This window comes from Triticum urartu, chromosome 1A, assembly GCF_056163025.1.
Source record: "Triticum urartu cultivar PI428250 chromosome 1A, HENAU_Tu73, whole genome shotgun sequence".
In the NCBI taxonomy this organism is placed as follows: Eukaryota; Viridiplantae; Streptophyta; class Magnoliopsida; order Poales; family Poaceae; genus Triticum; species Triticum urartu.
In genome coordinates, this window is record NC_141873.1 from 545,987,683 (window position 1) to 546,009,664 (window position 21,982).

At 45.4% G+C, this 21,982-nt stretch overlaps 1 long non-coding RNA gene and 1 pseudogene across 1 annotated transcript; one reads left to right on the forward strand and one right to left on the reverse strand.

Annotated features, from left to right (window-relative positions):
- Positions 1 to 1,527: 1,527 nt before the first annotated feature.
- On the forward strand, positions 1,528 to 8,189 carry LOC125528142 (uncharacterized). The gene is made up of 3 exons (XR_007292329.2): positions 1,528 to 1,745; positions 1,896 to 1,985; positions 7,838 to 8,189. It is a non-coding gene; the product is annotated as an uncharacterized LOC125528142 (long non-coding RNA).
- LOC125528132 (uncharacterized) lies at positions 2,083 to 7,056 on the reverse strand (annotated as a pseudogene).
- Positions 8,190 to 21,982: the final 13,793 nt, after the last annotated feature.

Below are 21,982 nucleotides of genomic sequence, written 5' to 3' on the forward strand. Positions count from 1 at the left end.
TGCTGCTGGTGCTCTCAGACGGGCGACGACTGTTGCCTCCACTGTTGCTCCTTGGGCGGGCGGAGCTAGCTAGCTTCCATGCACCGCGGGCAACTCATGGATGGACACAGCCAGACCTAGCTAGCTCCTGTGCGTACCGCGGCTACCCGGAGCTAGTTAGCTCACGGACGCAGCACGAGCTAAGCCACCGTCGATGCATGCCGCCGCTTGTTGTCGCTGCTACTTGCGGCCGCCGCTGTTATTTGCGTTCCTTGAGGCCTTTCTTTGATCGAGTGACATATAAAGAACTCATAGGACACAGTTATACCCCCTGCGTGTCGTGTTTGCTCGACCGGCATGGATACAGATCCAAAGACTAATCATGCGTTTCTTCCAACATAAAAGTGTTACCTACATACGTGTCATTGTTGCATTATACTATGACTAGAACAATGCCTGTGCGTTGTGCGGGCGGAAGACGAGAAATTCCACGATCATGTTACATGAGCACTAATGTTCCTCTCATATCCCATCTTTTCATTGACCACTGTGCTTCATTCCATAGCAGACTTAAATTTAATGACCAAATGTTTTTCTATGACCAATTGATCCAACATGGGTAGTTTTGTTGCAAAGTAAAGTCATCGAAGATGATTTAAGCTTAAGATTAGAACTTAATTGCATTGGACAGAAAGGGTTTTAGGATCTTGTGCCCAGTGGGAGCTGCCATTGCCAATGCAACCTCCTCAATGTAGGCATGAAGTGGAGTCAAAAAAGATGCTCGATGCAGGTACTCGCGTCCTTCGGAACATGGCCGATGTGAAAAAATATTATCCGAGATAAGGTATATGATTTTGGGTGACTAACATGTGAGGCAGTTTGTTGTGCGGCACACATGTCACAAACCACAAATTCAGTTGATTAAGTTAGAGGATCTCAACCTCACCGGTACTGTCTGGAACCGGATCCTCTAACATTGAGAAGAAAAGTTAGAGAAGCTACAGTACCCTAACTTTCCTTCTTTCTATCCACATGATTAAGGTTAAAATGATTTAAATTAATTTCCAAATCGATGATCTACTGCGTATATTTATAGTAATTACATACAAACAAATTAATGGTGAAATAAAATTATTTTAAAATATTTATATCTACAGTAAATATCAACACTAAACAACCTCCTAACTATCTACTAACCGTCCCTAACTTTCCTTCTTCATTTTACATTAGACTAGCACTGTAGCACGGTGACTTTCCTTCGCTATGTTAGAGGATCCGGTTCCGTACTGCCTTGCCTAGTCACCGGCAGCTAGGTAGGAAATGGTTTTTCGAGGCCTATTTCTACTGGATTAAGCCAAAATTTTGTTATAAGAGCTAAATAGAAAATGTGAATTATTTCCTAAATATAAAAATTCATTTTTTTAGATAAGATAAAAATGAATTATTTGGGGAGCAAAGTTATGAATAAACCGCCCAATGGAGGAAAATGCACTTCCTCGTCTCATCCGTATGCACGCCGTGACGCCGCCACCGTCACACCACACACCATTCTCTCTCTCTTTCTCTTTCGGCCACGGGCGGCGGCTGCCGCCAGACGCGACTGCGCCGTCGCCGCGGCCTCCGGTTCCCCTTGCCATTGCTGGTTCTGCCCCTCCTTCGCGGCCCCAATCGAAATCGACAAGATCGCGCGGCACCAACGGAGAGGAAGGACAAGCCGCCGTCGGTGTCGTGTTTATCTGCTCGTCGTCGGCCACGGACTTTCCAAGGTAGGAGAAGATGGGGCACGTATTGTGCCTCCTCCAACTCCTTCCGATATGCTGATCTCAAGAGGAATAAGAGCACAGCAGGCATTACATTTTCCTGCTAATTTTTTTCCATGGGATATACGCCTAATATGTGTGCTTCTGTTTCTGCAGGTCTCGTGCCTCGATTTGATTTCCTACTACATGAGGAAGTGTACAGCCGTGATTGCTGCGTGTGTTTGCACATTTCCAATGGATTGATTGGTAGGTGCTAGTGCTCCTTTGCACATTACAATTTCTTTTTTCTGAACTGCTGTACTTCTGTTGTTAATTAGTTCCACGGTCAGGTTTTGATCTCAGGAATGAAAATTGGGTGACTGGATTTTATATGCACGTATCCTATCCTAGAAGCAGAGGAACTGAGGAACTTCTAGCACCTTAAACACCTTGCAGGTCACCCATGGAGGTGGCCAAATCACCAATTCCATTATTAACTTTCTGAACAATACTGGCTTTTCCACCAGCAAACAACACAAGCTACCAAATGCACGCCAACATACAGCTGAAACCAATTTCGATTCTTCCTGGGGTGCTAATGCCAACCCGGCAATCAGAAGATGCAGACAGATCGTGGATCGCACATGCTTAAATCTGCATAAACCTCTGCTTCAAGTACCTAAGGCAGGCATTAGTGCAACAGCTACTCAGCTGATCTGAAGCAACAGATGCCTGCATTACATTTACAGGTAACTGTATCTTCACACCCACCAATTCATCTTCGAGTTGCAGAACCCAATCAAAACATACTGAAATCACACTTTACATTAATAAGAAGTCAAATGTGTGCACAAACATTGCACTTATTACGTGAATACATATGATGTTCGATACAGAGGAAAGCCACACAAATTCAAATCCAAGCATAGATACGACCATGTATGCCCAGTCAGAGTCACAAGGCATCCATGTGGAGAAAGTAAACACACATACTTAGTTGTACAGCAGCAAGAAATTAACATACAAGCAGAACAGATTGCAATCCACACTAGCACATGCAAACCACACTATGGGATCAAAGGAGAAGAGGCCCTTCCAGCGTCGAACCTGTTTCTTTCCAGCAGAAAGAGAATCTTGCAGCATCATCATCGTCCTCTTGTTCATCTCCTTTTGCTCAGCCTTAAAGTTTCTGGCCCATAAATTTAAGGCTAAGCTTGTTTTTATGCTTTTTGATGCCCTCTCTCACCTCATCGGGGACTTGGCCACCGTTGAACTCAAGCTCCTTCAAACTGGGAAGTTTGTGGATACCAAAGAGGGACGTGAAAGATGACCAGACAATCTTCTCGAGCCTAGGAGCAGATCCACTGGTGAAGACGATCCTGGTGATGGCCGAGCAGTCAACAACAAGAAGGTTGAGCCATAAGAACTCATCTTTTAATGTAATCTCGTTCTGTATTCCACCAAAAGACTCGTTCAAGAGCACGAGACATCGTAGATTTGGTTTCTTGGCGAGTATTTGTAGAGCGTCTTGCTCTAGCAATGTACCACGAAGAGTCAGCTTGGCTATTTGTGAGACATTGCCAAATGATGATAGTAGCCTTCCGCAGAAGCTGTCATTCAACTCAAGCTCTTTCAAGTTTGGAAGCCTGTCAACTCCAGAAATAGAACCTTTGCTGAAAGACAAAACCATCTTCTCGAGCTCACATGCTGCTCCATGCTCAAAAGTGATAGTCAAGTCCGAGTCCTCAACAAGAAGGTACTTGAGGCATCTGAATTCACCCTTCTTGAAGTTGAGCACGGGCTCGATGCATGTAATATGCTGGAGCCTGACACACCGTAACTTTGGCAGCTCAGCAAGGACTTTCAGATCATCTTGGCTCAGCAGGGTGCTCCTAAGAGTTACCTTGGCAAGTTTGTTGTTGTCACCTTTTATGAACAATGGATTTAGACTGATTCCCCTGATGCTTAGACTCTCAAGCATCTTGGGTTGGTTTTCTAAGAGAGAGCCAATGCCATTTGGTAACTCTGCACTGGAAGGAGTACCCTCGCATGGTGTGGCTACCAGCACACTAGCAGTGATTGTCAGAGAACGGAGGGACTCATGGAGGTCATGATTGTCTGAAGCAAATTCCTGAGGTGGCTATCCTTATCATCAATAACCACACCTAGCTTCCTCAGCTGCCATAGCTTTCCAATATCTTTTAAATCATGACTATGCTTGGCCTGGACATTAGATAGGACCTCCATGTTTACCATTTTGCCAATCCTACGAGGAACCCGACCACTAGAGCCAAACTTGCTTGCATTCAGATCAATGTGACCAGCAAGCAGACGCTTCAGCTTCAATAGCAGGATATTTGCTGTTGCATGTGGAGGCACATTGGTTTCTCGGATATCCAATACCTCTAGCTCACGGAGGTTGTTGATTTCACTAGGTAGCTCGGTAATATCTGTTCTCCTGAGGCTTAGATACTTGAGAAGTAACATCTTGCTGCAGATGTCCTTGAAGTACTGCCGGTTCTTCCCAAAGCACTGACAACCTTCTAGATCGAGCACCTTGAGCAGGGATACTCGAGATGATTCAGAGAGCCCCTGGAAGAATTTATCAATTCTATCAGAGCCACGGAGCTGGAGATCGTTGAAAATGGAGAAGTGGCGAGCCAAGTGATGTGACAGCCGTGTCTCCACGATGTGTTGTTTTCTGGCGATGGTGGTAATGAATCCATGAAAAAGATCACCTACGACACAGCTCTTGACATTTCCTGCAGCACCAATATCAGCAGGATCAATGAGGCACCGGTCAATGAGTGTGTCAAAACATCGGTTGGCCTGACGCACAGAACTGAGCCAATCTTCATTGGATGTCAGCCCTTCTGCAATCCACCGTCCAATCAAGGTTGACCGCCTGATCTTGTGTCCCATAGAGAAGATAGCTAGGTACAGTAGGCAGGACTTGTATTCTTTAGGCAGATCGTTGTAAGAGAACTTGAACATCACCTTAGTGATGCTGTTGAATGATTTTGGCAAAGCCTGCAAGGTGCTGTGCAGCTTGAGTAACTCCTCATTGCTCCTGTTGGGGTTAGCATACAAAGCATGAGTGAAGATCTTCATGCAGAATTCATGTGGCTCACACTCGGACAAGATATCATGAAAAATTTGGGGGTTGTAGTTGTCTTTATTCTTCTGCTGGCTAGTAAGCTGGAGCACTGTATCATGGTAGAGGCCAGCAAGAGAATAGTCTATAGCTATAGGTTCCCACCGTGGATAGCAATATTCTCTAGCCAGATGGACGTCATTTGTGGTGGTGACCATCATTAAATCGGCGCTGCAGTTTAGCAGGCTCAAAGCATTTCTGGTACCCTCCCATGTGGAAATATCCATCAGCTCATCAACTCTGAGGATAAACAGGGGACATTCATAACAATTCCTGTCCGAAATATATTCCAAGTTATGTTTAATCTCGTCCACGAGACCTTTGATCTTGAGCTGCTCTTTGAACTCCTGCTTTAATTTCTCCATCATCTGACCGAATTTTTCAGAAACAGTTTCTGGGTTTTGATCCGGAACACTACCAGATTCAGCTGTCCCTTCACTCTTGTCATACTCGCCTTTCTGCAGCTCCTGTAAGGTGCCTTCCTTTGCATTGTGGATCATTGGTTTGATTTGATCCTCACCCAATTCAGCAGTTGTGGTCTTTGTAGCTTGCTTGTCCGCTGTTGTGGTCTTTGTAGCTTGCTTGTCCGACCATGTGTCTTGAGCCTGCAGGGGCTTGCTGCTGGAGCAGCCCTTGGAGAACAGCTTCCACAGGATGTGTGCATATTGTACCTCATCGAGGTGAATCCATGTCGTCTGCTGACTTCCGATTTCCCCTCCTCCTCCTCCGACCCCCTCCTCCATATGCTCCTTAAGCTTCTTGACGATGATGTTATTGTTGATGTTGTCCCAGTCTGGTAACATTTGCATGTCATTGTTCGTCCCTTGGTCTTGTTGAGAAGCAGCAACAGCTGCCTGGAGCAGCAGCTGAAGGAGTACGTCTAGGTGCAGCTGGTGAAACTCACCCTGCAGCTGTGGTAGTTTGTCGCCCCTCTGTAGTCGACCTTGAATATCACTTTTGATTTTGTCAAGCTTTTCATAAATCTTCATCTTTTTGATCTTCTCCTTGATTTTGAGAAGAGCAAGTGCCCTCTTCTTTTCACTGTGAATTTGATTGTAAATTTGGAATCTTCTTACATGAACATCCAAAGGGTCAAGATACTTCTTCCCCACTCTGCCTTTTGTGCTTTGCCTGAGCTCGTGCAGAATGTAGAAGAGAACTTCCTTGAGTTGTAGCCGCGTAAACTTTGGGTGCACGGCCGGGATGTCAACCAAGACAAAGCGATCGTAGCCGTTCTCCACCGGCAAAACCGAGGGATGAGAGTCAAGGTCTGAATCCGACGAAAAAACCAAATATTCTTGTATGAGAGCCAGAAGGTCCTGATAAGTGTTCGGTGCCACAAGGACGACGGACAAAGTCTCGCCGGCTTCTGTAGGAGTTTCATCTACCCAATCACGTAGCTTTGCCTTGACGTAGTCGTCCAATGTGCGAGGCTCAATGAAGGCTCTCCGACGGCTAGAATGATTGCCGGTCGTGAGTGCCCCCACGAGTTGATCATCAACGTCTTCTTCACTGTCGTCGTCCCCAGCAGCATAGCCACCAGGTGCAGCAGTCCCCGTGGACAACGATGCCGCCGCCGCTAGCCCATCCGTCGGAGGTGATTGCCCCTCCCCTGACTTGGCTGGGACCTCCACGCCGTACCTCAACCGCCGCTCGCCAACGTCACGTGCCCGTTCCTTGAGCTGGCGCAGCTGCTCGGCCGCGCGGTGCCGTGCAGCCAGCTTGTGCAGTAACCAGGTTACCCACCAGAGGTAGCCTCGGAGGCCGCCTCTCGCACGGTGGATATCGGGGTTCCTCCGATACAGATAGAGGTCGATGCAGTTGTTGCAGTCTTGGGCGAGCAGCCGCACCTGGTTCATCCAGGTGCGCACCTGATCGTCATGCTCGCCACCGGAGGGGGCCGACCTGGCCAGGTGCGCCAGGAAGCTCTTCATGCTCTCCATCTCTTCCTTGATAAACTGCACGTCGTCCCGGACGCCACCCAGTAGCAGCGCCTCGCTGCGGATGACGACCAGAAGTGAGCTCACGGCGCCCGTCGCGAGCTCAGCCATGGCTCCGTCTCCTTACGCCGGCCGGGTGCCTGGCTGGTGGTTTGTATTCTGGTTGAATTGTTCTCGCCGGGGGAGTCTAGGGCTAGCTGAGCTGGGTGGTGACTATGACGCACACATGGGAGTACCTCTCCAGAATGTTTGATATTTTCTCATGGGAGAACCACAAAATATCTTGACTTGCCGAACGGCGTCGTCAAGGGCGTTCACATGCTGTGCACTCACACACTGGTTGGTTGCGTTTACTGCCTCAACTGTCCAAGGTACCCCATGCACTAGATGCCGGAAATGCTGTCGGTGGATAGAGAAATTGATGGGGTATGCAATGATCCGGGATCGGCTCATGATGATCAAAGCTGTATAGTTGAGTAGTACCGCGGTCGGTAGATGGAGAAATAGATGGCGGTGTGCAATGATCTGGGATCCGGCTCATGACGATCAAATGCTAGTAGTACGGATGCCGGTGGATAGAGTGACTGATGAGTGTGCCACCACTACATGACCTTTGTTTAAACTTACTCCGTTCCAAAATACTACCTCCATATCAAAATATTAGATGTTTTTGTAGACTTTTTAGCCTACGAAAACGTCTTATATTTTGGTATAGAGGTAGTAGACGTTATGAGTTTAAATTTAAATTAAAACCACACCACTCATTTTGAAACGAAGGGTTTAATTACTCACTCTTTTCTTTTTATTCCGCATATCAAGTTTGTCTTAAGTCAAAATTTATAAACTTCAACCAGATTTATATTAAAAATATCAACATCTACATTATCAAATATATGGAATATGAAAATATATTCCATCATAAATCTATATTGATTTGGTATTGTGAATTTTGATATTTTTTCTATATAAACAAGTTTAACTTAAGACAAAGCTAATACCGTGTGGCGTGTTTTGTCTGTGACCAGGCAACCCACTCTTGAAGACAATTGCAATCAAGATCATCCGTGCGTGTGGCATGTTTTGTCTGAGACAAAGCCAATTCCGTTGGCGCTGTAGCACATGAAGGTTCGCCATGGCAACTGGTGTTGTTGTTAAAAAATGTTCCGCCAGGGTAAGTGGCACCCCCCATTGCCGCGCCTATCATGTACTCTCTTCGTTCCTAAATATAAGTCTTTTTAGACATTTTAAATAGACTACAACATACGGATGTATGTAGACATATTTTAGAGTGTAGATTCATCCATTTTGCTTCGTATGTAGTCATTTGTTGGAATCTCTAAAAAGACTTATATTTGAAAACGGAGGGAGTACGTGTCATTGTGCTCTGCTGGCATATCACGTACATATGGCGATGCGTGGACCCGGTGAGATGTGCCAATGATATGGTGGCCTAATTGTCAGATGACACGCCGATCTTGACAGGCGGCATCTCCGGTTTATGCGCCGGTACGGTGGCTGGTGCCTGCTTTAGAACGCACCAAACTATGGGACTTGAAATTACTGCAGTTGGGAAATTTTCAAACGAATAATTTCAATGAAATCTTTCCTAACATGTACAGCTGAAACCAAAATCAAAATAAAATTTGACGTGTTTTCAGAACGAACAAGATACGGAAAAGAGAAGGGGAAGTTAGGGATTCTCGAGAAGGGAGGAGCTGTGGTGGCCCCCGTCCGGAGACAAAAGAGCTTGTAGCTTTGGTCATCTCTAATAGAACAGATCATGTATAATAGTGCTGCTGCCTAAAGATTATTTTTAGGGCATTTGGGCCTAAAAATGGTGCTTCAACAGCTGCCCTATCTCTATACTGTGCTGTAATTTTTTTGCGAACCCCAAATGTTCCCAATGTTTTTCCTCTTGTGCTGCAAATTTGCAGCGGTGTCGCAAAACAAATCCCGCAGCACGCGTAGCCCAATTGCCAGCCAGAAACTTCAGGCATGCGACCGCCGCCAGCTCAATCTCGGTTGCCAACATCACTGCCGCCGGTCTGCCCCTTACTCCGCCACTCGACCCCTCAGCTCCAGACCATGATGGCCGCAGGAGTGCTGCTACTGGCCGGTGAGGTCAGGTAGCAGCTGTCGTTGCTGACCACACAACCAAGCCAAGCCGCCGCTGCTTCGGGCGGCGTCAACGAAGCAGCATTGCCCTTTTTGCCGCAAGCTCGACCTTCATGGCGTCAACGAGGCCCTCCCAAGGCCATTTCGACCCGGCGTAGTGATCACCTCGGCTCCGACGAGCAGCCGACCGGTTTACTCCTCGCACACTAGGTGTTTGAGGAATTGCCTATCACTTCTCGCTTTTTGTTGTGCACAAAGGAGTAGATTGTAATGGAAATTATTGTATTGTAGGTGAGTTCATTTGAATCCTCTTCATGGGATGATTCCTCGTTCGAAGAGAACTATGACATGAACAAACAAGAGGATATTGCTTTGATCTTAATACAACAACAAGAGGCTGAAGCATGGTGGTTTCATTCTTGGCCATGAGGAGGATGATGCAAGATGGTCACAATAGATTGATGCTCAACTATTTTGCTCCAAATTTGGTGTATCCACAGTGAGACTTTAGACGCCGGTTTAGGATGTCTTGGGATTTGTTCCTTCACATTGCCAACTTCTTCGAGTAGAGGAGGATTGCGCCAGAGATCTTGGACATAGCACTATCCAGATGGTGATTGCTGCATTACGCATGATGGCATATGGTATTCCGGCGTATTTTATTGATGATAAATTGGCAGTAGGAGAGAGCACTTCAATCTTGTTCGTCAAGAAATTTTTAAAGACGGTGGTTGAAGTGTTCAGGCCAGAGTGTTTGAGAGCACACAATCCTCAAGACACTCAGAGAGTTTTGGAGATGAACAAAGCTTGTTGGTTTCTAGGTATGCTTGGCTCAATTGATTGCATGCACTGGAGGTGGAAGAGCTGTCGTACAACATGGCATGGGCCATTCAAAGGATAGAAAGAAGGATGCCAACATCATTCTTGAAGTCGCGGTCGATCAGGTCTTGACACTTATGTCGTTCAGAGGGTGGTCGACGCTTAAGGCCTTCACGACTGGTTTCTTGGAGTCTGCAATCGCCCCGTCAGGAAGTTGAGGTGGGTCTCGACCTCCTCCGACCCTAGCTCGTCCCTGGACACCCGTGTTGGGTCTTCAGGCCCCATGTACTTGTACATCGGGGACGACCGGGCCTGAAGAGGAAGGGCCCCGTGCTCCACCCACGTCCTGATAATATGACCGCCCATCACGCCTCCTTTCTTCAGGCGGGCAGCGACCTCAGCTAGCATCTTGGCCTTCGGTGATAGCTTCGTCATTGGAGCCGCCTTTCTTCAGGCAGCCAGTGGCCTCAGCTAGCATCTTGCCCTTTGGTGATAGCTTGGTCACTGGAGCCTAGGACCGCAATGCAGGCAGGGCATTCACGAAGGCAGGTAGGGCGTTTTCGAGCCTGCTCACGTAAAAACCATGACTTGTGCCACTCCTGAACAAATTTCGGGAGGTCCGTGGCGAAGAACTTGGAGTTCGGGAGGAGTTGCAGGATGGCTTCCCCAAGGTCGCAGATGGTGCCCCCATTTATCTGGACGTAGACCAGAAAGAAATACCAGAACAACTCAAAATGAGGAGCTGTTCCGTGGAAGCCCTCGCAGAAGTGATGAAGTTGGTGATATGAAGAACTTCGTTGGGCGGAATGTGGTGCAGCTAGCAGCCATAGAAGCGCAACAACTCACGAACGAAGCAATGGAGGGGAAACCCGAGCCCCCTCCCAAAATACTCTAGGTAGAGGACGTGTTCACTAGCACGAGGAGTCGACGGAGCCTCGCCATTTGAAAGGCGGTGCTTCAGATCCACTGGCATCAATCTCTCATCCACGAAGACTTGGAGCTCTTCGGACGAGTCCATGGAGGGGAACCACTTTCCCGTGGTCTTGGGGGCTTCCCGCGGCTGCTTCTCGCCACCTTTTGAGGTGGCCCTCTTCCACTTCCAGTCCGCCCCAGCGGTTCGTGGAACCTGGCTGGAGGCCCGAGCAATCTTCTCGCTCCTGGTCTTGGCCATGTCGATGACAAGGATGGAGTCGACAAGAGTTGTGTAGGTGAGCGGCAGGGGAGTTGCGACGGCGGCACATGCTTGAAGACTAAAGGTGGAGAGGCACAAGTGTTGGAAATATGCCCTAGAGGCAATAATAAATTAGTTATTATTATATTTCCTTGTTCATAATAATCGTTTATTATCCATGCTAGAATTGTATTGATAGGAAACTCAGATACATGTGTGGATACATAGACAACACCATGTCCCTAGTAAGCCTCTAGTTGACTAGCTCGTTGATCAATAGATGGTTACGGTTTCCTAACCATGGACATTGGATGTCGTTGATAACGGGATCACATCATTAGGAGAATGATGTGATGGACAAGACCCAATCCTAAGCCTAGCACAAGATCGTGTAGTTCGTATGCTAAAGCTTTTCTAATGTCAAGTATCATTTCCTTAGACCATGAGATTGTGCAGCTCCCGGATCGTAGGAATGCTTTGGGTGTACCAAACGTCACAACGTAACTGGGTGGCTATAAAGGTGCACTGCGGGTATCTCCGAAAGTGTCTGTTGGGTTGGCACGAATCGAGACTGGGATTTGTCACTCCGTGTAAACGGAGAGGTATCTCTGGGCCCACTCGGTAGGACATCATCATAATATGCACAATGTGACCAAGGAGTTGATCACGGGATGATGTGTTACGGAACGAGTAAAGAGACTTGCCGGTAACGAGATTGAACAAGGTATCGGGATACCGACGATCGAATCTCGGGCAAGTATCATACCGATAGACAAAGGGAATTGTATACGGGATTGATTGAATCCTTGACATCATGGTTCATCCGATGAGATCATCGTGGAACATGTGCGAGCCAACATGGGTATCCAGATCCCGCTGTTGGTTATTGGCCGGAGAGTTGTCTCGGTCATGTCTACATGGTTCCCGAACCCGTAGGGTCTACACACTTAAGGTTCGATGACGCTAGGGTTATAGGGAAAGTATGTACGTGGTTACCGAATGTTGTTCGGAGTCCCGGATGAGATCCCGGACGTCACGAGGAGTTCTGGAATGGTCCAGAGGTAAAGATTTATATATGGGAAGTCCCGTTTCAGTCACCAGAGAAGTTTCGGGTGCTATCGGTAACGTACCGGGACCACCGGGAGGGTCCCGAGGGTCCACCAGGTGGGGCCACCAGCCCCAGAAGGCTGCGTGGGCCAAGTGTGGGAGGGGACCAGCCCCAGGTAGGCTGGTGCGCCCCCCCACCAAGGCCCAAGGCGCGTGGAGAGTGGGAGGGGGCAAACCCTAGGTCCAGATGGGCCTTAAGGCCCACCCTAGGGCGCCCCCCTCTCCCCCCCCTTGGCCGCAACCCTAGATGGGTTTTGGGGCTGCCGCCACCCCTAAGGAGGGAACCCTAGATGGGGGCGCAGCCCCTCCCCTTCCCCTATATATACTTGAGGTACTGGGGGTTGCCCAACATATGATTTGATCTCTCTCTTGGTGCAGCACTACCCCTCTCCCTCCTCGTCTCTCGTAGTGCTTGGCGAAGCCCTGCTGGAGTACCGCGCTCCTCCACCATCACCACGCCGTTGTGCTGCTGCTGGACGGAGTCTTCCCCAACCTCTCTCTCCTTGCTGGATCAAGGCGCGGGAGACGTCACCGGGCTGTACATGTGTTGAACGCGGAGGCGTCGTTGTTCGGTGCTTAGATCAGAATCGACCGTGATCTGAATCGCTGCGTGTACGACTCCACCAACCGCGTTCTTGCAACGCTTCCGCTTAGCGATCTACAAGGGTATGTAGATGCACTCCCCTTCCCCTTGTTGCTAGATTACTCCATAGATTGATCTTGGTGATGCGTAGAAAATTTTAAACTTTTGCTACGATCCCCAATAGTGGCATCATGAGCTAGGTCTATGCGTAGTTTCTATGCACGAGTAGAACACAAGTTGTTGTGGGCGTCGATTTTGTCAATTTACTTGCCGTTACTAGTCTTATCTTCATTCGACGGCATCGTGGGATGAAGCGGCCCGGACCGACCTTACACGTACTCTTACGTGAGACAGGTTCCACCGACTGACATGCACTAGTTGCATAAGGTGGCTAGCGGGTGTCTGTCTCTCCCACTTTAGTCAGATCGGATTCGATGAAAAGGGTCCTTATGAAGGGTAAATAGAAATTGGCATATCACGTTGTGGTTTTGGCGTAGGTAAGAAACGTCCTTGCTAAGAAACCTATAGCAGCCACGTAAAAATTTGCAACAACAATTAGAAGATGTCTAACTTGTTTTTGCAGCATATGCCGTGTGATGTGATATGGCCAAAAGGATGTGATGAATGATATATGTGATGTATGAGATTGATCATGTTCTTGTAATAGGAATCACGACTTGCATGTCGATGAGTATGACAACCGGCAGGAGCCATAGGAGTTGTCTTAATTTATTTATGACCTGCGTGTCAACATAAACGTCATGTAATTACTTTACTTTATTGCTAAACCGTTAGCCATAGTAGTATAAGTAATAGATGAAGAGACAAATTCATGAAGACACGATGATGGAGATCATGATGATGGAGATCATGGTGTCATGCCGATGACGATTATGATCATGGCGCCCCGAAGATGGAGATCAAAAGGAGCAAAATGATATTGGCCATATCATGTCACTATTTGATTACATGTGATGTTTATCATGTTTTACATCTTATTTTCTTAGAACGACGATAGATTAAATAAGATGATCCCTCGCAATAATTTCAAGAAAGTGTTCCCCCTAACTGTGCACCGTTGCGAAGGTTCGTTGTTCCGAAGCACCACGTGATGATCGGGTGTGATAGGTTCTAACGTTCGCATACAATGGGTGTAAGCCAGATTTACACACGCAATACACTTAGGTTAACTTGACGAGCCTAGCATGTACAGACATGGCCTCGGAACACGGAAGACCGAAAGGTCGAACATGAGTCGTATAGTGGATACGATCAACATGAAGATGTTCATCGATGATGACTAGTCCGTCTCATGTGATGATCGGACACAGCCCAGTTGACTCGGATCATGTATCACTTAGATGACTAGAGGGATGTCTATCTAAGTGGAAGTTCATTGAATAATTTGATTAGATGAACTTAATTATCATGAACCTAGTCAAAAGGTCTTTGCAAATTATGTCGTAGCTCACGCTTTGGATCTACTGTTTTAGATATGTTCCTAGAGAAAATTTAGTTGAGAGTTGACAGTAGCAATTATGCGGACTGGGTCCGTGAACTGAGGATTGTCCTCATTGCTGCACAGAAGGGCTATGTCCTTAATGCACCGCTCAGTGTGTTGAACCTCGAGCATCGTATGTAGATGTTGGGAAACATCTGACATACACGTTTTGATGACTACGTGATAGTTCAGTACGTAATACTAACGGTTTAGAATTGTGGCACCAAAGACGTTTTTGAAACGTCGCGGAACATATGAGATGTTCCAAAGACTGAAATTGGAATTTCAGACTAGTGCCCACGTCAAGAGGTATGAGACCTCTGACAAGTTTCTTAAGCCTGCAAACTAAGGGAGAAAAGCTCAATCGTTGAGCATGTGCTCAGATTGTCTGAGTACTACAATCGCTTGAATCGAGTGGGAGTTAATCTTCCAGATGAGATAGTGATAGTTCTCCATGGTCACTGCCACCAAGCTATTAGAGCTTAGTGATGAACTATAACATATCAGGGATAGACATGATGATCCTTGAGCAATTCGCAATGTTTGACACCGTGAAAGTAGAAATCAAGTAGGAGCATCAATTGTTGATGGTTAGTAAAACCACTAGTTTCAAGAGGGGCAAGGTAAAGAAGGGATACTTCATGAGACGGCAAATCAGTTGCTGCTCTAGTAAAGAATCCCAAGGTTGAACCAAACCCAAAACTAAGTGCTTCTATAATGAGGGGAACGGTCACTGAAGCAGAACTACCCTAGATACTTGGTAGATGAGAAGGCTGGCAAGGTCGACAGAAGTATTTTGAATATACATTATTGTGTACTTTACTAGTACTCCTAGTAGCACCAAGGTAATAAATACCGGTTCGGTTGCTAAGTGTTAGTTGAAGGAAATATGCCCTAGAGGCAATAATAAAGTTATTATTTATTTCCTTATTTCATGATAAATGTTTATTATTCATGCTAGAATTGTATTAACCGGAAACATAATACATGTGTGAATACATAGACAAACAGAGTGTCACTAGTATGCCTCTACTTGACTAGCTCGTTAATCAAAGATGGTTATGTTTCCTAACCATGAAAAAAAGAGTTGTTATTTGATTAACATGATCACATCATTAGATGAATGATCTGATTGACATGATCCATTCCATTAGCTTAGCACCTGATCGTTTAGTATGTTGCTATTGCTTTCTTCATGACTTATACATGTTCCTATGACTATGAGATTATGCAACTCCCGTTTGCCGGAGGAACACTTTGTGTGCAACCAAACGTCACAACATAAATGGGTGATTATAAAGATGCTCTACAGGTGTCTCCAAAGGTAGATGTTGGGTTGGCGTATTTCGAGATTAGGATTTGTCACTCCGATTGTCGGAGAGGTATCTCTGGGCCCTCTCGGTAATGCACATCACATAAGCCTTGCAAGCATTGCAACTAATGAGTTAGTTGCGAGATGATGTATTACGGAACGAGTAAAGAGACTTGCCGGTAACAAGATTGAACTAGGTATTGGATACCGACGATCAAATCTCGGGCAAGTAACATACCGATGACAAAGGGAACAACGTATGTTGTTATGCGGTCTGACCGATAAAGATCTTCGTAGAATATGTAGGAGCCAATATGGGCATCCAGGTCCCGCTATTGGTTATTGACCGGAGACGTGTCTCGGTCATGTCTACATTGTTCTCGAACCGTAGGGTCCGCGCGCTTAAGGTTTCGATGACAGTTATATTATGAGTTTATGAGTTTTGATGTACCGAAGGAGTTCGGAGTCCCGGATGAGATCGGGGACATGACGAGGAGTCTCGAAATGGTCGAGACGTAAAAATCAATATATTGGACGACTATATTCGGACATCGAAAAGTTTCCGAGTGATCCGAGTATTTTTCGGAGTACCGGAGAGTTACGGGAATTCGCCGGGAAGTATATGGGCCTTATTGGGCTTTAGGGGAAAGATATAGGAGAGGTTGGGCGCCCCCCCAAGGCCTAGTCCGAATTGGACTAGGGGGAAGGGCTGCGCAACCTCCTTCCTTCTCTCCTCTTTTCCCTTGCCTTGACTCCTACTCCTAATACATGGAAGGACTCCTAGTTAGACTAGGAAAAGGGGAATCCTACTCCCGGTGGGAGTAGGACTCCCCTAGGGCGCGCCATAGAGAGGGCCGGCCCTCCCCTCCTCCACTCCTTTATATATGGGGGCAGGTGGCACCCCATAGACACACAAGTTGATCTTCGTGATCGTTCCTTAGCCGTGTGCGGTGCCCCCTTCCACCATATTCCACCTCGGTCATATTGTAGCGGTGCTTAGGCGAAGCCCTGCGATGGTAGAACATCAAGATCGTCACCACACCGTCGTGCTGACGGAACTCCTCCCCGAAGCTTTGCTGGATCGGAGCCCGGGGAGCGTCATCGAGCTGAACGTGTGCCAAGAACTCGGAGGTGCCGGAGTAACGGTGCTTGGATCGGTCGGATCGTGAAGACGTACGACTACTTCCTCTACGTTGTGTCAACGCTTCCGTTGTCGATCTACAAGGGTACGTAGATCACACTCTCCCCTCTCGTTGCTATGCATCACCATGATCCTGCGTGTGCGTAGGAATTTTTTTGAAATTACTACGAAACCCAACAGTGGCATCCGAGCCTAGGTTTTATGGTTTGATGTTATATGCACGAGTAGAACACAAGTGAGTTGTGGGCGATATAAGTCATACTGCCTACCAGCATGTCATACTTTGGTTCGGCGGTATTGTTGGATGAAGCGGCCCGGACCAACATTACGCGTACGCTTACGCGAGACCGGTTCTCCCGACGTGCTTTGCACAGAGGTGGCTTGCGGGTGACTGTTTCTCCAACTTTAGTTGAACCGAGTGTGGCTACGCCCGGTCCTTGCGAAGGTTAAAACGGCATCAACTTGACAAACTATCGTTGTGGTTTTGATGCGTAGGTGAGATTGGTTCTTGCTTAAGCCCGTAGCAGCCACGTAAAACTTGCAACAACAAAGTAGAGGACGTCTAACTTGTTTTTGTAGGGCATGTTGTGATGTGATATGGTCAAGACATGATGCTAAATTTTATTGTATGAGATGATCATGTTTTGTAACCGAGTTATCGGCAACTGGCAGGAGCCCTATGGTTGTCGCTTTATTGTATGCAATGCAATCGCAATGTAATGCTTTACTTTATCACTAAGCGGTAGCGATAGTCGTGGAAGCATAAGATTGGTGAGAAGACAACGATGCTACGATGGAGATCAAGGTGTCGCGCCGGTGACGATGGTGATCATGACGGTGCTTCGGAGATGGAGATCACAGGCACAAGATGATGATGGCCATATCATATCACTTATATTGATTGCATGTGATGTTTATCTTTTATGCATCTTATCTTGCTTTGATTGACGGTAGCATTATAAGATGATCTCTCACTAATTATCAAGAAGTGTTCTCCCTGAGTATGCACCGTTGCGAAAGTTCTTCGTGCTGAGACACCACGCGATGATCGGGTGTGATAGGCTCTACGTTCAAATACAACGGGTGCAAAACAGTTGCACACGCGGAATACTCAGGTTATACTTGACGAGCCAAGCATATACAGATATGGCCTCGGAACACGGAGACCGAAAGGTCGAGCGTGAATCATATAGTAGATATGATCAACATAATGATGTTCACCAATGAAACTACTCCATCTCACGTGATGATCGGACATGGTTTAATTGATTTGGATCACGTGATCACTTAGAGGATTAGAGGGATGTCTATCTAAGTGGGAGTTCTTAAGTAATATGATTAATTGAACTTTAATTTATCATGAACTTAGTCCTGGTAGTATTTTGCAAATTATGTTGTAGATCAATAGCTCGCGTTGTTGCTTCCCTGTGTTTATTTTGATATGTTCCTAGAGAAAATTGTGTTGAAAGATGTTAGTAGCAATGATGCGGATTGGATCCGTGATCTGAGGTTTATCCTCATTGCTGCACAGAAGAATTATGTCCTTGATGCACCGCTAGGTGACAGACCTATTGCAGGAGCAGATGCAGACGTTATGAACGTTTGGCTAGCTCAATATGATGACTACTTAATAGTTTAGTGCACCATGCTTAACGGCTTAGAATCGGGACTTCAAAGACGTTTTGGACGTCATGGACCATATGAGATGTTCCAGGAGTTGAAGTTAATATTTCAAGCAAATACCCGAGTTGAGAGATATGAAGTCTCTAACAAGTTCTATAGCTAAAAGATGGAGGAGAATCCCTCAACTAGTGAGCATGTGCCCAGATTGTCTGAGTACTACAATCGCTTGAATCAAGTGGGAGTTAATCTTCCAGATAAGATAGTGATTGACATAATTCTCTAGTCACCATCACCAAGTTAGTAGAACTTCATGATGAACTATAATATGCAAGGGATAACGGAAACAACTCCCAAGCTCTTCGTGATGCTGAAATCAACGAAGGTAGAAATCAAGAAAAACATCAAGTGTTGATGGTTAACAAGACCACTAGTTTCAAGAAAAGGGCAAAGGGAAGAAGGGGAACTTCAAGAAGAGCGTCAAGCAAGTTGCTGCTCAAGTGAAGAAGCCCAAGTCTGGTCCTAAGCCTGAGACTAAGTGCTCCTACTGCAAAGGGACTGGTCACTGGAAGCGGAACTACCCCAAGTGATTGGCGGATAAGAAGGATGGCAAAGTGAACATAAGTATATTTGATATACATGTTATTGATGTGTACTTTACTAGTGTTTATAGCAACCCCTAAGTATTTGATACTAGTTCAGTTGCTAAGATTAGTAACTCGAAACGGGAGTTGCAGAATAAACAGAGACTAGTTAAGGGTGAAGTGACGATGTGTGTTGGAAGTGGTTCCAAGATTGATATGATCATCATCGCACACTCCCTATAATTTCGGGATTAGTGTTCAACCTAAATAAGTGTTATTTGGTGTTTGCGCTGAGCATGAATATGATTTGATCATGTTTATTGTAATACGGTTATTCATTTAAGTAAGAGAATAAATTGTTGTTCTGTTTACATGAATAAAACCTTATATGGTCATACACCCAATGAAAATAGTTCGTTGGATCTCGATCGTAGTGATACACATAATCATAATATTGAAACCAAAAGATGCAAAGTTAATAATGATAGTGCAACTTATTTGTGGCACTGCCGTTTAGGTCATATTGGTGTAAAGCGCATGAAGAAACTCCATGCTGATGGGATTTTGGAATCACTTGATTATGAATCACTTGATGCTTGCGAACCATGCCTCATGGGCAAGATGACTAAGACTCCGTTCTCCGGAGCGAGCAACTGACTTATTGAAAATAATACATACTGATGTATGCGGTCCGATGAGTGTTAAGGCTCACGGCAAGTATCGTTATTTTCTGAACTTCACAGATGATTTGAGCAGATATGGGTATATCCACTTGATGAAACATAAGTCTAAAACATTTGAAAAGTTCAAAGAATTTCAGAGTGAAGTAGAAAATCATCGTGACAAGAAAATAAAAAGTTTCTACGATATGATCGCAGAGGTAAAATATTTGAGTTACGAGTTTGGCCTTCAATTAAAATAATGTGAAATAGTTTCACTACTCACGCCACCTGGAACACCATAGTGTAATGGTGTGTCCGAATGTCATAACCGTACTTTATTAGATATAGTGCGATCTATGATGTCTCTTACCGATCTACCACTATCGTTTTGGGATTATGCATTAGAGACAGCTGCATTCACGTTAAATAGGGCACCATCTAAATTCGTTGAGACGACACCGTATGAACTATGGTTTGGCAAGAAACCTAAGCTGTCGTTTCTTAAAGTTTGAGGTTGCAATGCTTATGTGAAAAAGTTTCAACCTGATAAGCTCAAACTCAAATCGGAGAAGTGCGTCTTCATAGGATACACAAAGGAAACTGTTGGGTACACCTTCTATCACAGATCCGAAGGCAAATTCGTTGCCAATAATGGATCCTTTCTAGAGAAGGAGTTTCTCCCGAAAGAAGTGAGTGGGAGGAAAGTAGAAAACTTGATAAGGTAATTGTACCTTCTCCCTTATTGGAAAGTAGTTCATCTCAAAAATCTGTTTTTGTGACTACTACACCAATTAGTGAGGAAGCTAATGATGATGATCATGTAACTTCAGATCAAGTTACTACTGAATCTCGTAGGTAAACCAGAGTGAGATCCGCACCAGAGTGGTACGGTAATCCTGTTCTGGAGATCATGTTACTTGACTATGACGAACCTACGAACTATGAGGAAGCGATGATGAGCCCAGATTCCGCAAAATGGTTTGAGGCCATGAAGTCTGAGATATGATCCATGTATGAGAACAAAGTTTGGACTTTGGTTGACTTGCCCGATGATCGGCAAGCAATTGAGAATAAATGGATCTTCAAGAGGAAGACGGACGCTGATAGTAGTGTTACTATCTACAAAGCTAGAATTGTCGCAAAAGGTTTTTTCGACAAGTTCAAGGTGTTGATTACGATGAGAGCTTCTCACTCGTATCTATGCTTGAGTCTGTCCGAATCATGTTAGTAATTGCCGCATTTTATGAAATCTGGCAAAAGGATAAACAAAACTGCATTCCTTAATGGATTTATTAAAGAAGAGTTGTATATGATGCAACCAGAAGGTTTTGTCAATCCGAAAGATGCTAACAAAATGTGCAAGCTCCAGCAATCCATCTGTGAACTGGTGCAAGCATCTCGGAGTTGGAATATACGCTTTGATGAGTTGAAGCCTGTATACAGACTTGCGGTGAAGCCTGTATTTACAAGAAAGTGAGTGGGAGCACTACAGCATTTCTGATAAGTATATGTGAATGACATATTGTTGATCGGAAATAATGTAGAATTATTCTTTAAAGCATAAAGGGGTGTTTGAAAGGAGTTTTTCAAATAAAGACTTCGGTGAAGCTGCTTACATATTGAGCTTCAAGATCTATAGAGATAGATCAAGACGCTTGATAAGTTTTTTCAATGAGTACATACCTTGACAAGATCTTGAAGTAGTTCAAAATGGAGCAGTCAAAGAAAGAGTTCTTGCCTGTATTACAAGGTGTGAAGTTGAGTAAGACTCAAAGCCCGACCACGGCAGAAGATAGAAAGAGAATGAAAGTCATTCCCTATGCGTTGGCCATAGGTTCTATAAAGTATGTCATGCTGTGTACCAGATCTATTGTATACCCTGCACTGATTTGGCAAGGGAGTACAATAGTGATCTAGGAGTAGATCACTGGACAACGGTCAGAATTATCCTTAGTGAAATAAGGATATGTTTCTCGATTATGGACGTGACAAAAGGTTCGTCGTAAAAGGATTACGTCGATGCAAGTTATTGACACTGATCCAGATGATTCTAAGTCTCAATCTGGATACATATTGAAAGTGGGAGCAATTAGCTAGAGTAGCTCCGTGCAGAGCATTGTAGACATAGAATTTTGCAAAATACATACGGATCTGAATTTGGCAGGCCCGTTGACTAAATTTTTCTCACAAGCAAAACATGATCACTCTTTGGGTGTTAATCACATAGCGATGTGAACTAGATTATTGAATCTAGTAAACCCTTTGGGTGTTAGTCACATGAAGATGTGAACCAATCACATAAAGATGTGAACTATTGGTGTTAATCACATAGCGATGTGAACTAGATTATTGACTCTAGTGCAAGTGGGAGACTGAAGGAAATATGCCCTAGAGGCAATAATAAAGTTATTATTTATTTCCTTATTTCATGATAAATGTTTGTTGTTCATGCTAGAATTGTATTAACCGGAAACATAATACATGTGTGAATACATAGACAAACAGAGTGTCACTAGTATGCCTCTACTTGACTAGCTCGTTAATCAAAGATGGTT